This window comes from Ruditapes philippinarum, unplaced genomic scaffold (assembly GCF_026571515.1).
Source record: "Ruditapes philippinarum isolate M1 unplaced genomic scaffold, ASM2657151v2 ctg827_1_1_1_1, whole genome shotgun sequence".
Lineage (NCBI taxonomy): Eukaryota > Metazoa > Mollusca > Bivalvia > Venerida > Veneridae > Ruditapes > Ruditapes philippinarum.
Genome location: NW_026865957.1, coordinates 328,744 through 346,960, shown reverse-complemented (window position 1 = coordinate 346,960; position 18,217 = coordinate 328,744). Strand labels below are relative to the sequence as shown.

The window sequence follows — 18,217 nt, the reverse complement described above, 5'->3', positions numbered from 1 at the left end:
TCCCCTTTTTACTTTTTTCTTTTCGCATCTCCAGTTTTTAAGGATATAGTTTTTGGGAAAAAACAAGAAAAGGGTTTAAATTTTGGGGAAATTACGGAAGAAAAACGAAAAATTTAAAAAATTTAAAAATGGAAAAAAAATCTAAAAGGGTGGTGGGGCGGGCAAACATTGTTAATTAAATTCCCCCTTCACCAAAGTCAGGGAATTTCAAAAAGATTTAAGGGAACGCTATCAACCCCCAAATGGGCCCAAATTTATTTCATCGGACTAGGAAGAAAAAAGTTAAAGGAAATTTGGAAAGAATTTTGGGTTTTTTCTTTTTCTAAAAAAATTTTTTTAGATTTGTAAAGTATTAGTTTTGGAAACTTTAAAATTTTTGAAAATTATTTCATTCCCAAATTGCATCTTTTAAATGTTTAAGGAAATTTAAGTATGGTAAATACAACCCTTTTAAAGTTTAAACTAAATTTCGAATTTTTCTACCCCCGTTATTTTATAGAAACTGTTTTTTAAAGAAAATAGTAAAAAATTAAATTGAAATTTTTAAGTAAAAATATGTTTTCTCCACTTTCTACACAGCCCAAAACCCAAAAAAAGTTGTTACACCCTTTTTACTGTATTTATTTTTCAGAAATTATGGGGTCCATTTTAAAAATTCTGGAAAAAAAAGAAAAAATATGAGATCTTTTTAGTGAAAATATGAATGTTTGGAATTTTTGTTTGGGAAAGCTTTTAGTTGAAAAAATAAAAACCTTTTTTAAAGAATTTCAAAAAAATAAGGGTGCCGCCGTGCCCGATTTTGAAAAAAGGGGGTCGGGACTAGTAATCTAATAATTTAAAAACGGGGGTTTTGTAAATTCAAACACCGCCGGGGGGCAATCCGTTGTTGGGCGTGACCCAAGAAAAACTTAAAATTTATTGCTCATTTACTAAATGGTTAAGGGAAAGGGGGGTTTTTCCAGGAATTGATTCAAGAGAGTTCAATAAGCTCATAGTTTCCAACAGAATCGAACTAAAATGATTTGGTATATTGAACTTAATAAAACATATGTATTTCAAAGTTCAAATCTGAGCAATGCAAACCAGAACATATATTTCATTAATTTGAACATTTGAAACAAACGCAGAGAATATGGATATTAATATAAAGGACACTTAAATTCAAAAGGCAGTTGCTTTGAGCAATAAAATAGCAACTTAAATAATCTCTTTACAAAGGCACTCTCCATTACCCTCAAACAACAGGCTCAGTCAAACCAACCCTGCAACGTTTCAATTTGGTCATTTTTGGCATTCTTCGGGGATTCCGTTTTTTTTTCTATTTTGCTCAAAGAAAATAAAATATTAAAGAGCCTACGGTAGATCATCTAATTTGGTCACATAATTACCCTGAAAGAATGCAAGGTTAAGGTAATATAAAGCCTGGCCATTATGAAACAATCAATTAATACATGTCCAATACCATTTTTTCTTTCTTGAATAATTCATATTGTATTTTCATATTTTTTTTATGTTTTCATCTTTTACCTACATAAATCATACTCTCTTCATGTAGCATTTGAATTGTTGTTTTTTGTTGTTTTTTTCAACAACAGAATACGTGCAGTCTGTGCTTTTCGCTGCAAAGTCCAAAGAATTTCCGAAATATCTAAACATTTAAGAAAAATGAATTAAGCATTACTATCAGGATAACAAAACCTACCGAGATGTATAACGCCATCTGCGGACGAGGTATCTAAGAAAAAATACTTTTATTTCAACCTAATTTGTATCATGAAACCTGTTTCTAAATAATACAAGGTTTGGTCAGATATATAAGCACAACGATTAGAGAATTGCCGATTAAATAAGGAATAAAAGTAAAAAGCATTTAAAGGATCTTTACTCAAATTGGTCTGAAAATCACTGTGTCACTAAATATCGAATTTAAATAAATGAACATATATGTGTGTTTCCTTTCTTATTATTTTCATAAGATTTTTTGTTTTAAGTGCAAAGCAGATCTTTGTAGTACTACGATTTTCAAATGTTGTATTTTTATCCCTTTGGGTCTCATTTTGAGCAAGTATATCTATAGGCTAATAATGTATAATTAAAAATTCCTTAAACAGAATACCTTGCTCCTAATTGACATGTTTTGCCTGCTCTCCGTTTGTTTATAATTTATATTATAAAACGAAAGTTGATGAAATGACGGGATGTTAACATCCGTTTTATTTTCCAAATTGGTTAAAAGCTATTAAATACTGTCATTCGTAATAAAAAGATGCGCTTAAAACTTAAATTGAAGTTTCCTGTTACATTTTTCAACCGATATATCCGGATGACTTGATTATTTTCATGTCTAAGACTCATTCAAAATGTATCTCAAACTCTTAAGAGATTACGAGATTTTACAAAATTTGTCTACAGATTTGACAAATCGAATATCATATCCTTAAAATATTAAAACATTGCAAGTCACAGTTGTATTTACTCTTTCTCACGTAAACAATTTGTTTATTACCTTGCCTTATATGTATGAAGCAAAGTATCAGACCTTTAATGACAAATATGTTGAAAACCCACAAATTATGTTATATTTTACTAAGATAACATCAAACCTTCACAATACATATCAATTAGTACATTGGTAATTCATTAAAAAGATTAATAACGGGAAATATGTTTTTTTATATCCAATAAAGAGGAGTGGTGCAACTGAGAAATCATACACTGCCTAATATTCTTGTTTCCCTAATAGGTTATAATTTGCGAAAAGTCGCCTCATTTTCTGCACACGCTGAAATGTTGTATTCAAGCATCATATTCTGGATTTAAAGCAAACATTGTTTTCAATGACCAATTGAAAGTGAACCACAGTAAGAATTAATCGAGTAACAATAATAAACACTCACATGTGAAAGTACATTTCTCTATTATACACCATCGCGTGGTAGCGCAAATATAGATTACATCTGTTTTAATATTGATTGGTTAAAGGAAGTTGAAAAGTTATTATTTCACAATTAAGATATATATCAAACTTAATTAAAACAACGGATTTTACGGTCGTTTACTTGTCCCATGATTACAAAGGTGTCTATTAAATGTGTGCTTTCACTGGCGAGACGACGAATACATATCTTATAAATTCAACTTGTTGATTGCCCGTCAGCCAATGTAAATTTCGTTTGATGAAGAAAAAAATATAAAACCACTACTTACGTTTGTTAGTCTATTTGCGTACTTTATGTAGGATGACTTTCATTGTACGTATAAATTGTCTTGAACCGATGCAAGATAATTAATGTCATATTCAATAAATTTAACAACCATAAGTAATAATTTAAAAATACACATTACTTTAGATTTACATAAAGATAATACGTCAGTGATCATTTTTGTCTAATATAACGTGTACCTAGATGAACATCAACATGATTTAGTGACATCGGCAACGGATGAAGTCGAAAGACGGACAATATTTCATCCACACATTAAATAAAGGTAGATATCGTAGAATATGGCTTTATGCTCAAGAATAAAGCGAAGAACTACAATTTGATCAATTAATGAGCTTCTTAACACGGTTTACACCAGAAAGTCTTACATCTCTCACGGCCAAGTCCGACATCTGTCTGAACATGCGCAGTACGTATGTCTTACGTTCCTCACGGGTCTGACAAAATTCACGCCACACCGGTTTTAAATCTTTGTCAGTAAAAATAGCCCTCAAACGTCATAGAACAAAATATACAATGATATTGGAAACAGTTCTATATTTAAATATGTAATAGCCCAATCATTCAGGAATTAACTAACCATATAAATCTATTAAACAAAACACGCCAAACAATCGCTGCTGTGTTCTGATATTTCCCATTTAATGATATTTATATCAAAAGAAATTCTTTATCAAATAATATTCTACAAATTCGCTCAAACGACACTTCCTTCAACTTAACTTTTACACTGTTGTACTTGTTTTTAATATTTTGTGTTACAGTTACCTTAGAAATTACAATCGCCGTTTACCATGAATGGCTTTTCGTATTATTCGATCCAGTGTAATGAACATGTTAATTTTAAACTAAAATTATATAACATAGTTTATTAAGTATTGCATAATCAATTTGTTTAATTCTATCTTAAATTTATTCTGTAACTCTTTATCCGTATCAATTTATGTTGCTGTTAGTTTTAATTTAAGATTAATTAAAATTCGATCCGATACTTTTGGCAACTTTCATAAAGCAAACTTCCCCGTTCATATTTAAGATTGATACTTGTATCCTACTCACATCCCATAGTTCCCTTCCAACTGAAAAATAAACCCAACCTCGTTCTTTTGTTTTTGTACGAAACAACAGATTTGGAAACGATAAATTTGATTCTTATATTTTTTGTCACAGAAATATAAAAACGTTTCAAAAATTGCAATCTGATTAAAGTAAGCTCCTAAATAACGCTACGCATTAGGATCTGACAATCAGCAATAGGTTGTCAACTAATTGTAATCTTTGAAACAGCCAATAATCGGCGAGCTTTTACAATTTTGAAAGCGATGCGGTTTCTAATTTTAACCACTGGAAAACCAATACTGAGTATGTAATTTTCACGATTTCGAGAGCAAACATGGTGTTGTCCATAAAGCCGACTGGCAATAAAATCATGCCCATTAAAAGTTGAGTCTACTTTTCCCAGTTAACTGGTTTCAAATTACTTCAAACAATTTTTTTCTAACTAAAATTAATATTTTTTATACTTCCAGGGACCACTAAATTTTGATGTTTCGTCTCATGCCTATATCTAAAAATCCGGTTGATTGCATTGCGAAAAAATACTTTCGCGGGAAATCCAAATCAAAATGAACATGAAATGTGTAGATCTGAACTTAAGTCAGATTGATCATGATGTTCTCTTGATCGCTCACCGAAGTCTATTTCAAGTGCTTAAAATAAATGATGTCATCTAAAATACCATATACCAAATATCTAAGTTTAAACGCTTGTGTTAGAAGATTTAAAAAAGTAAAAAAGTGAAAGTAAATCAACCATTTAAGCTAACTACGAGCACAGTGTTACAAATCATATTAAGGGTTCATTGAAAGTAACATTGCAAATCTTACCTAAACGTTTCAACACATTTAAAAAGACAAAGTAGGAAATGATAAAGATAAGAGATCTAACTAATTGCATGTTAAGAGCTGCACAATCAAAACATCATCTAATGGTTATCTCATTACCTTAATATTGTTCATAAATATCATATCTTACATCTTGACCACTTAATTGTTTGTTTTAGAATACTAAATCGTTTCTGTTCTAATTTCCAAAGACAATAATACCGAAGATAATTGAAGATTTATTTCAGTATGACAAACAGATTAAATATTTAATCCAAGGCTGTTTCAGACATTGCTAATATCATTGTTGTTATAATTGTGGCGTCATGTGTTATTCTTAATCAAACAAACAATACAATCATACTTACGGCATACATTTTGTCGAACATTTTGCAATTTGTATTGCATTAAAATCTTATTATCGTATCATATTGAAAGTTTATGATTCGAGGTCAACAATGTAAAGTTCATTTACAGTGTACATGTATACGTGATATTTTATTATTGCTTCTCTTTCAAATAATTCAGTTCAGAAATTACGCCCCTATTAAAAAGCGTGTATGAACAGATTATAAAGTAACCTTTTTCTGACCTTGTATACTTTGTATTTGTAACTATTCGTGATTGTTTATACAAATACGCTTAACATGCGCAGCAAACAGTATAAAGTGTTGCCAGACAGCTCGGTAATGCAGGCTGTTTAACTCCATCAGCGCATAATAGCCCCTGGCATTGCAAGAATATTTCTTCATGTTTGTAAAGAAAGATAACTGTCTGAATGGTTGCAGCGCAAATCACTTGGGAACATCATTGCCTGGGGCGACATTACGGGTACTTCCCTACAGAAAATGATCGAGTCCTTACGCCTGTGGAATAAAAACGATATGAGACCCAGGCAATGATATTTCTAAATAACAGTTGAGTTCGATGTACTATAACTGTTTTATCGCATGATTAATAGAAATAAGAATTATGATAAGACAGGGAATATCATTTTATACTTTTTCTTCCCTTAACAGATTAAATTCCGCACTTAGAACCTTGGATACATATATGGTACAAGTAAATGACCGAATTTCGATTTTTCTCATCGTAAACCCCAAAACGTAAGAGCCAAACAGAATTATGGTAGATGCCCCTGGTTGGTTGGATAAGCACAGAAACATTGTTGTAAAGAAATATGAGCGCTAGTGTTACTCTTACCATCGTTTGATTAGGATTTTTAATAAAGTGCTAAAATATACAGGTTGAGCTACATACACTATATTACATTTGAATACAAATTAAAACGTGTACAACACGTAAAAACTAAACTTTGTATAGAAGGCATAAAAATACTCAACTGCTGTGTTTCTTCTTATAAAGATCAAGGGAAAAATCCAGCTCTGTTATATATTAATACTGTTTTGAGATCCCTATTGAAAGGGTACTGAATATAATGATATAATGGGATACAAATAACAACGTAAACATTCAGAGTCATGCGATAACGCACATTATAGATTAATTATAGCATAAATATTCACTTGCGAATGAAATTAACATAAAACTATATGATAAAAATTCTAACACTATGCTATTGTTAATGGAAAAGATTTATCAAACAATAAATTTAATATAATTGCACAAATACAAGCTTATTTAGTTTATTTAGTTCAGTCTTTATTTATAAATATACTACAGAGAAATGTTAAATTTAGATATAGATGCAGTTATCAGTTTTGAATTTCAATAGAGAAAATAATAATACGTTAAGAAGGTACCGCACGGTAAAATTGAAAATGTTGCAGGATAGATCTAATTGAGCCTGTTCATGAACGCTAGTGCCAAGGGCAAACTACCGTCCACGCCCCCTAGCACCGACTTAACCAAAATTTAACATTTGAACATGAAAATGGGTAAGTTTATTTAGTTCTGTCACGACCATATAAATATATATTTTTATTTATATGTATTCTACAGGTATTGTTAAATTTTACATATAGATACGTACATTCCCTATAATTGGAAAAATGCGTTTTTTTAAGTAACTGTCGTAGAGAAAGAATATCGAAGACTTAGTTTGTTGTTCAGGATATTTCCCTTTTATTTGAATAAGTAAGATAAGTAATTTCACAGTAGGAACGTAATTTTAACAATAACTAATAAGAACGAATTATAAATTACTGAATGGATTTAACTTTTTGTTAACTTTAATATTCTCATAAAATTTAAACTTTGAAATTGAAATTTTTCAGATGTCATGCTGCGACAAGTTCATTTAAAGACTGTATGTTTTACAGATGTAGATAAGTAGTCTCATATAATCCTTTGTCACGTTTTTATACATGCTAAATGGTTTGTTTCTTTACGTATGACGTATAAAACTACATTTTATACTGAGGTCGCAGTAACAATAGAATAATTTTAAAATGGACAAAAAAAAGCAAAATATGATGTCCTTGCAAAATGATCAAAAAAATAAAAGTGTAAAGTAATGCAAAATTGATTAATACAATATAAACATTTAACATTTAACATACAGTAGTTGTTTCTATTATTCAACACTATTGATTTATACAAATTATGTTTTAAGAAACATTTTGTTCTGCAGTTCTCTTGTAATTTTGTTGTGATTCATGCTTCCGAGGGATCACTTTGTTTCCAAAATTTTAAATTCTGCATTTCTGTGTAATTTGATGTATTAGTTAAATAACCATATAACAGATTTGAAATATTACGTCTGCTTTTATTTTAGATTGAATAATATGTACTACATATAAATGAGTAAACATGCATTAATATTGAGATTTATTTTTCCTCTGATAATGAACAAACTACAACACAACACAATAAAAACATTTTAAAGTTGCGTGTATATGCATAAGACAGCTTATCACCTTTAAATAGAAGATTAAAATAACACAAGGTTGAGCAGATAATGCGAAAATAATTACAGTTTTAAGAAATACGATATAGCCTTAAAACTTTAAAGGAAGGTTAATTATCGTTAGCATTATTCTAAGCATCATTAATGTACCATAAATATCAACTAATAATTTCTACCATTATAAAATGACAAAAGTGAAGATACATAGACACAATAGCGGCTATCCAATTAATTAACAGACAGAAGCAACAATGTCTTATTATTCTTAAACTTGCTACAATTCAATTCATGGATATCATTTTGGAAACATTAACAATCACACATTCACATGAAATACAAGGAGACTGAATGGTTAATATCATATTTGCCCCTTGCAACAAACGTTTGAGTCGACGTAATATGCTTTGATATATGAGCCGCGCCACGACAAAACCAACATAATGTGTTTGCGACCAGTATGGATCCAGACCAGCCTGCGCACCCGCGCAGTCTGATCAGGATCCATGCTGTTCGCTTACAAACCCTTTTACAAGTAGAGAAACTGATAGCGAACAGCATGGATCCTGATCAGACTGCGCGTCTGTAACAATAACAATGCATATTCTTTCCCGTTGATAACAATTAATCGAGCTGCACTATTTAGAGGCTGTTTGTAAAACATGTTTAACGTATTGGTTGCATTCTTTATATCATAGTTATATTAAAGGGTATTTCACTACATATCTGAAGATCGCACCAACTTAGTACAGGTCATAACTATGACGACTTTCTTGCTTTACTGGTGGAGCTATAATAACGGATGTGAAAAATTCTTTAATAAAACTGCTTTGTTTCATACAAGGTTTCCTGCAGACTTTGCTATAAAGCAATGACCATATTATTGGTTTTGAACAAGATCAAGCAATCCTGGTATACAATATTATCAATTTCACAGTGTTGGGTTTTTTTAAGGTGAACCATTCATAATGGGCACTTTAAGGAACTTAAAATTGTCAACATATGACAGTTATATGCCTTAAAGGTGACCTGAATGCAAAATTCAAATAAAGTTTACCGTATATTTTAGAAGTTATGGACATTTTTCTGAACTAAAACTTTCCTATTAAAAAAGTTGTTTTTTTTTTCAGAAATGAGGAAACTCTAATAATATTTAATATCTTCATTATGAAAAATATTTTCCTATTGCTCATTGTTAAGAAACAAATAATAATATTTTCAAATTTTGCCTAAATTTTCTTAAAAGTATGTTGGTTGCAAAATAAAACATACTTTTACCGTGAAGTTTTTATTCTATTAAACTTTGAAAAGACATCTGGTATCATATTTGGTATAAAATTTGGCATTATTTAGCAAATAAATACCAACAATAATTATAGAATTAAAATCAAACACCGATCTGAGAGACACATATATAATGTTAAAAAGAATAAAAATAGAAAAATACCCCTTCTGGGGTTTGAACCCACGCCCCTGAGTTTCAATGCAGTTGACAAGTGATTCTAGCCTATTTGAATACTCTCCAAAGTAAAGATAATGCATTAGCAGTGGTCTACCTTAAGGGATTTTGTTTTTATTATTATTATTATTTTATATGTCTATATGTCAACATTGTGGCTTTGGTGTTAATGCATTGGATATGTTCCTGCTGAAATTAATTAATTATCGTCTGTAACTTTACCTGTAAAGTTACCATTTCAACTCATTTGAGTGTGAAAGTCAAGTAATGTAAGATGTATAACCTTCGGCAACACACGTTGATACATTGATGGTAAGAAAACGAGATGAAATAACACTTTGATTTACATACAAGAAAATGACAAAAACTATGACATATGTTTATTAAACGTGAACGGTCATTTTAAGTGACCTGTCAATTCTAAATTAAAGACGGACCATTTCTAATTATTTATCTTATTTCGAAATAAAATCTACATTGCTTTACTTTTATTATCTTCAATGCAAATGAAGCAGATATAAAATATATGAAATAAAGTTACATCCTGTGCTCAGAATGATTCTGAACGTACGTAACACGATTGCAGTAAATCAATGTATGGATCAAGAAATATTTGTTATCTTTTTATCATGACTTGGATAAATCAAATTCAATAAACCGCAAGATGTGTATATGAAATATGTGTTTTACGACAAACCGGAAGTATAGGATTGCAACTATATCACCACCGCCGTTTACCGGAAGTTATAACTCTATAAAAACAGGATGAATAAATCATTCTTAATAAACAAGAGAATATAAATTATTCTCCTGAACAATGTTTTTATGTCACTATAGGATATTTATAGAGGAATAGCAAATAAAGCCATCATAATGAGAGGTATAAAATGCATCTTAAACGAGAACTTCAACTGGGACAAACATGCCAATATCAGCTGGTTAAAAATAAACTAAATTATAACCTAGATGTGTTCATGCTTCAATGTCAATACCTTTCATGCTTAACTTAGAAATAGTAAGACGCCAAAAAGAAACAAGAGAAGTATCTTTTAATAAGATTCTCGGCAGAAGCAAACCTGGTTAACTTCTTATTTCTAAACTTTCGATACATATTTATTTTATTTGACAGAATAAACAATGTACTTATTGATCTTGAAAATGGACCACTTAAAGATGTGTGTTCATTAATAAATCTGTTGTGGTTTCGTAAGTGAACTCATTTTCTAACACCTACGCAGTCAGTGCAAAATTAGATTTATAAAAACTTGATTGATATGCAAATTAGAACATTAATTTATACCAATTGACAGCATCAATGATCATAAAATATATTGAACACTTATTGAACATCATAAATGGTGTGTTCTTCAATAGTTTCATGTTCATGAATAAACTTACATGATCATGAACGTTAGTTGTGGCCTGCAATTTTCAACAAAATTTATAACGATATAACACTTCAACTGTAAGTTCTAACATATTAAAATAAACGTTTCACTAGACAGTGTAATGATATCTTAATACAAGATAAAATGTTTTGTGGGAGGAAGTATGTTTAAACAGGAATATAGCTAGAAAGTTAAAGAACTATCCTGTACATTTTATTTAATTTTAGAACGGCCAATGAGATTCCATGATTTTAAAATGACTAATTCAAATTCGACTCTTCAAACTCTTCTTTGTTTGTTTTCCACATCTATGGGCTAAATTCTGGACTCTGATTTAACAGGCAAGAGGTCTGTATCTTATAACTACAAATATAAACACCATACAGGTGGATGAGGTATGATTTTATTTTTTAAGATATTGTTTAAACAAGTTTACACAAAGATTCAACACAGACATATGAAAACAAAGATCAATAAGGAAAGAAGGTATTACATGGACGCATCCATAACAAAAGCCAGCAACACATATGAACCAGAAATGAGTCCAACATGACAACAAACAAACATAGGAGAGAACATAAGTCATGAAGTCATTGCTAAATGAAGATGATCAGCCATGAGGAGAGCTTTATGAGACTTAGAATCCATGATAAATAGTTAAATGAGTTTAAGCAGCAATGTGACAGTTCGTGTACGGCTTAACAACATTTTCAGTTTTGCCGTGTTGGGCTTTCTTTAGGGATTCTGTTTATCTCTATTTTAACAGACATAAGGCTTTTTATGACATGTAGCAGTTTTGAAATATGCTATAGCACAAAAATATTACGTTAAGTCTTTTACGCCTTGGTATTGACTTTAGAATGTTTATAATTACCGATAATATAAAATCAATTTTGTTTATATAACAAAAAGTAAATATACTTACCGTGCATTAATTTAATAACTCGTATGAAACTTCCATGAGATTGTTGTTCGGAATGCGACAAACTTATGTTAAGAAATATTTATTTGCCAAGCATTTTCATTAAGTTGTTATCAATTCCTTCTGCTGAAGTACCTTTTTTGTATTTTAAGACTGAAAGATTTTATTTTTACGTATCTTAAGATTATTATTTTATCATTTACTACGTGGATTGATACAACGATTCTTTTAAATTTAATTTTAAATTCTCTTAAAACTAGTACATTTTTATTTTGTTGTGCGAACTATCTACCGCCTTTACAGCGTGTATGCGCTAAAGCATATTCGATTGCATAATGTCACAAAGAGAACCGTTGAAAGATACTGTAATGAAATAAAGATATAACTGTGATTAAAAACACTACTTAAGGTGCAAATGTCAGCCATATTGTTTTTTTGAAAATTTTAGGTCAAAAATTAAAACTTTCAACTGAAGTATTCTGAGGTACATTTGAAGAGGAGACTGTTGAGGCATTAATCCTTTACCTATAAAGAAGCTGTTACATTGCCTAAAAAGAAGAAGAAAATAAATTAAAATAAAAGCAAAAGCCTTACCTGAATAAGTTTGCAGCACATGTAACTTGTATGTCAAAATAAAGTTCCTTCCAATGATAAATATGTGATATGATGAATGAAAACTTTTAAAGTAACATCTATTTTAGTGACACTGAATCTCCATTACCTGAAAAAATTACTTATCAATTGAAAATTTATATTCCAATAAGGCCAGTAAACACAACATTATCTAAATCCAATTACACAAAAGTAATGCAAGGTTAAGTATGGTGTACTATTATGGACATGGCTTACTGATAAAAATTTTTACTGCAATAATCCATAAGATAAGCAGGATAATATTCCTTCTTGTAATAATTCATTAAAATGAATTGAAACATGACCTTCTTGCAAAATTAATTAAACATAAAAGCATAAATTCAGAAACTGTAAATTATTATAGAGTATTAATTACATTCAAAGCTATTGTAATATGATATTAATATTTAAAAGATATTATGCATAATGTTATTTAAATATTTTTTAAATACAATTTTTAAATATAAAAACATACAGTACATGGTATACTATAAATTGGGTAGAGAAATTAAGTATACCATTACAAATCTATGAAAGTTAAGGTGCCTTCATTATAGTCTTTGATCAAAGAATCAACTTCATATGACGCGTCTTCGCCTTCATATAGCACCTCATATGCTACATCAGGATTTCCGTCTTTTCCAGAAGAAACAGAAAGCACGGTGCCTTTGTACCATTTCACAGAGCCGTCTGATTCTGTCCACTGGTGGTTGATTCTCCTCCCAAGGAATTTTAATTTTCTCAAACGTGTTGATCTGCAAATTTGTATAAAAAATATTAACTATCCCTTTCAAATACATGTTGAAGGCAATTAAAATCTGAAATAAATATTTATAATTTTTAGCCATTTTTAAACTTAAAATAAAGTTGCAAGTTAAATTTGCTCATTTATTTGGATGTTATGCAAAATTAATGTTTAAAAATAGTTAACAAAAGTTAATTTGAGAATAATTTACAGGTGCGAATATTGTATAAAGGCAATAATATAAGTTTATACTCATCATGATAGGAAAGGATTGCATGTACTGCACAATATTTTGTCAACATTTGTGTTACAGTACACAGTGAAAAAGTACATGAACATAAATTAATAAAACAGCTTCATTCAAAAATTATTAAATTCAAATAAGGGTATATTGAAAATTCTAAACATCATTAAAATACTTCTTTATACATGTATACTGTGCAATCTAAACATTAATACTGCGAAATACCAACTGTACTTAAAAAGTACATTTCAATTGTCCCTTTCCATAATTTAAGAAACAAAATTACCTGTTACTTAAGAGCACCTGACTTTAAAGAACACTTTCATGTTTTCTCCATATTGGTATTTCCTAAACAAATTTACAGCTCTTAAAAGAGTTCACATTGGTAATATTTCCTATTTAACAGAATTCTTTAAAGATATTAACTATATATAGTTATATACATTAAAATAAATCACCTTTTACTTGATTGTGTTGGTGTTGGTATTAATGGGGTTGCAATGTAAATATCTGTGTCTGTCTTAATCTCAGTATGCAAGTCTTTTTGGTCCAATTTGTCAACTTCACTTCTCTTAGAGTGTTTTTTCTCTGATCTCTTGCATGACGTACCACAAAACTGTAAAATATAAAAATGAAGGATTAGGCAAAAGATATAGGTTACAATTAATATATATTTATTATTATAAATGGTAAGTTATTACATAGGATGAAATATATTTATGCAAATGTAAATATGGTGAAAGAAACCAAAACATTACTAGTATAAGAAATTAGAAGTACATTTATTTTGAACATACCCATGGAAACTCAGGTTTTCTTATTCCAGATAGAGTACCATGTCTTGGAACTGCTAATTCAGGTAGCATGTGGGTGAAATAGAAAGCCTTTAATTTGGAAATCATAACTTTTTTCCATAATTCTGTATCACTGTATATGCGTTAAATTAACATATCATGTGGATTTATTCTTCTAATTATTAGATCACACCATTTGTAATTCATAATATTCATCTGACCTTGTATTTGGTAAAAATATTTATGATTTTTTTTCAGTTGAAAAATGCCATTTTGCACTGACAAACAAAAGGCTTTATCATTTTCTGCAGATTCTTTGATCACTGCTTTTTGTTCTGTAATAAAGTGTTAATTTCAATGAGACCTTCAGGTCCTTTGGATCCAAGTATTACTTATCGCTTGAGGCTGCTAAAAAAGGATTATCTTTGTCAACAATTAAACCCGGAACATCAATATTGTATTTAATATTTTCATCTTTCTCTTTCAAAATAATGTATTCAATTATTGCATTATCCTCTTCACTTATTCACTTAAACCTTTCAAAGTATACATGTTACCTTTAAAGTTAGTTGGAATAGAGAAGCCTTTTCACTAAATAGGGACTGTTATTATTTTGCGATCTTGACATCACTTCTCCAAATACGGAACTTGTGAGTGTTTAATTTCTTTAAGCAAACCAGTTAAGGTTACTTGACTGACCACGTGTATGCTGTTCAATTAATTTACTATTGCATGTAGATTACTGGATTTATAAAACATATCACATTCCTTTTTTAATTGTGATGGACTGATATCGGCTGTATCTTGCAGCACAGTTTCGCCGTATTCTTGTTTTGCTTTCTTACTGGTGCTTTGAAGAGATGATTTCATTTTCTTCAATTTCCTTTTGTTCCTGATTATTTGACTATCTTTGGCACGCTTAGTACACCTGTAGCGTACAAACCTTTGTCTATAGTACTAATAAAAACTCTATCTTGGCGTTAATCTGTAAGCTGATTGTAAACTCATGGTGACCATGCTGGACCTAGCAAAGACCTTAATGCTCCACCATAACATCTTGCGTAAAATGAACCACGGAAGCATTTGTTTAACATTTTACCCCCTTCAAATTTACATTTTATGCTCATCCATGACTCAGCTAAATTACTGGTAAAGTTACCAATAAGTCGGTTTGCCTTTTCCGATAGACGATTCAAAAATAGAAAAATGTCTCTTAACAACTCTTCAATATTAAAATTTTTCTGTGATATTGTCTTACCGCCCTTTCGTAACATTTCAATTTCAGTTTCAGAATATTTTTACCGAGTCAGTCCAGTACTCGCATTGGCTTATTATAATATCTTCTTCATCATTATTGGTATTTTCCGTTTTGCTATCATCTGATTTTGTTATGTCTGTATTTTTTTCCTTATTTTTACAAAAATCTGTTGAACGTAAAGGACATGTCTCCCGGCATTTCTTATATCCTGTTTAAGTTTTTTAATTGCTGTCATTTTTTGGTTTCAGCACTTCGCATTACAATAGCACATCTTACACCAGAACAAATTCTTCTTATGTTATTTCTTGTCAGTTCACATTTTCCTTTATAATGGGGTTTTTCACATATTAAGCGTTCTAACTTGGATCTAAGGCATTTAGTGGCATGGTTAGCACACTCAATTTTTTCTACATATTGCCCCCAAACAGGTACATTCTTTATAATATTTGCATAGACGGAACTGTCTCCATCAGCTATTACATGCACGTATCTTACTCCATGTTGTCTTTCACAATTTAAAAACCTTCTTAAATGATATCACTTTCCATTGCCTGGGAAGATTCAGTCCAGTTTTTAAAGCACTCATGCTGTACTGGTTCTTCATTTGCAGTTTCAGCACGGCTACATATATAACAAATTTTATTTCTGATACCTAAATGAAGAAGTTTCTTTGTTCTTGCACCAAAGATGACAGCAACTCCAGCCATGGCATTGTAGCTATGTTTGTGGGTACGCGTACTGCACCCTCCATCACATATGACAGTTATTGCTGGAATACCTTAAAATATTCGTCATTTTCCTCTGCCAATACACGCTCTTCCTGACCTGTTTTCACAAGTTATTCATCAAGAAGGGACTTCCACATACGCCCAATCTCTGTCTCAATTGACGAATACTTTTTTTCTGTAATGCCCGGAACACCTATAGTTCCAAAACCTTCATTGAGGGAAGAACAACCTCCTCCTGTTACCATGCTACCCCAAACTGAACGAACATTTATATCCACCATATTTGTTGAACCAAACTTCTCACTGTTTTCCAGTTCAAATGTCTTACCACATCCTTGGCATTTACAGGTGATGATGGTATAGAAACCATTCCTTTTTTCACTTTCGAGGACAATTTCATTGTCATTTGAAAGGGCTTTCATGTGAGCTTCAGTACAAAGAGCGGCATGTGAAGATATTTCTAAAATGTGATCTTTCAGTTTATGATTGTTCATAACTCTATTACCTTCTAAATTATCTTTTAATGACGTTATATGAAGTCTTTCGTTTTCTTTGTCATGTTAAATTTTCTGGCTTTCTGAATAATTATTTTACTTAGTATATATTTGTAACCTTGCTTTTTCTGCCTAATATAGAATGGGTCCACATGTTTAAGATTCCTCAACTTATTTTTCAACTTTTCATCTTTCATCACAATTTTCCTTTTATAATTCAAGCTATGAATTCCAGTGGTCTTATTAAAAACTTGTCTTTTACCTTTCTTATTTCTTTTATTTCCCATCCTGGTGGGGTAAAAATTACAGTTGCCACTACAATATTTCTTAAATTTCAAGCAATATGTTCACAACAAGTTTTCACCACAAGTTATCCAAGAAATGAATATTTTCAAATTATTAAATACAATGACACAACAATTGAAATAAATTCCATAAATAATATATCCACATTAAATTCCATTAATTTTGAGCACATCAGTACACCATAGCGAGTTACTTGTATATGCACTTTCATTCATGTCATTTTACGCTTCATGAGTTTCGGAAATATTTTTCTAATACAATATAAAGGTCAGGCTGACATACCTTCAAAGCTATACTTTAATAATAAAGTTGCATAAATATTTCAAAGAAATAAAATATAATTAATTAAATCGTTTTTACAGGCCATGTGAGAACCTCTTGTTGTTGTTTACATTTTGATGAATGAAAACGAAAGTAAATTATTTGTAAATGGTATGTCATCGTACAACATGGCCGATCGGTTTGTTTATTTGTAGAATAAAGAAATTGAAGGAAGTACCAGTGTATAAATTATAATCAATACATCCGATCTTACCGTGAATAAGTTAAAATCATTTGAAAAGAAAATTTTCCGCAGCAGCGTGTCTACATCTCCGCCATGTTAGATTACTTGGTACCCGTTCTAACAAACAATAATTTTTATCACGCTTACAACAGTCGGGTAACCATACGAAATGTATATCTGCCAAATTGTACAAAATTAAAAGAACTTACGCGATTGTTCATAGTTCCATGAAATATTACGTGTATTTGAAATATGTCGCTTATATATATTTTTAACAAGGACGAAAATAAAGTGATAAAAGAATTGTAACTTTCATTAAGATACGCCAAAATTACCCGATCTTTCAGGTGAGGTATACTTCAATATTTTTTACTTCCTTCCGTTATGCGGTCAATAGAAAGCCGACAAAATGTAAATAAATACTAGAAAGATATTACTATGTCAGGTATAAAGCAATCGAAATCTGTGTATTTAGGTTTGTTCTATGAATATTTTTGTTCATAGGAATATGAATCTGTTTTAATTAATTTTAATAAGCGAAGCATAAATATAATATATTTTGAGGAAATACGACGTAAAAACAGAAGGATTTGATAAAATGGCAGGTCAAAAATGTATGCCTAAGCAAGTTAAAAAGTTCTGAATACGTAAAAGAGGTTATGTAACAAAACTTTATCACTCGGGTGCACTGCATTGATAGATTGACTAAATGTTTATGAAAATATTTTAATTTAATTCCTAGTCTTTAAACAGAATTTTGACATAGCA

General features: G+C 30.4%; 1 long non-coding RNA gene across 1 annotated transcript; it reads right to left on the bottom strand.

Annotated features, from left to right (window-relative positions):
• Positions 1–12,343: 12,343 nt before the first annotated feature.
• Positions 12,344–17,550, bottom strand: LOC132730840 (uncharacterized). The gene is made up of 4 exons (XR_009625805.1): positions 17,480–17,550; positions 13,823–13,980; positions 12,894–13,130; positions 12,344–12,463 (listed from the first exon to the last, which is right to left on the bottom strand). It is a non-coding gene; the product is annotated as an uncharacterized LOC132730840 (long non-coding RNA).
• Between the last annotated feature and the right edge of the window lie 667 nt (positions 17,551–18,217).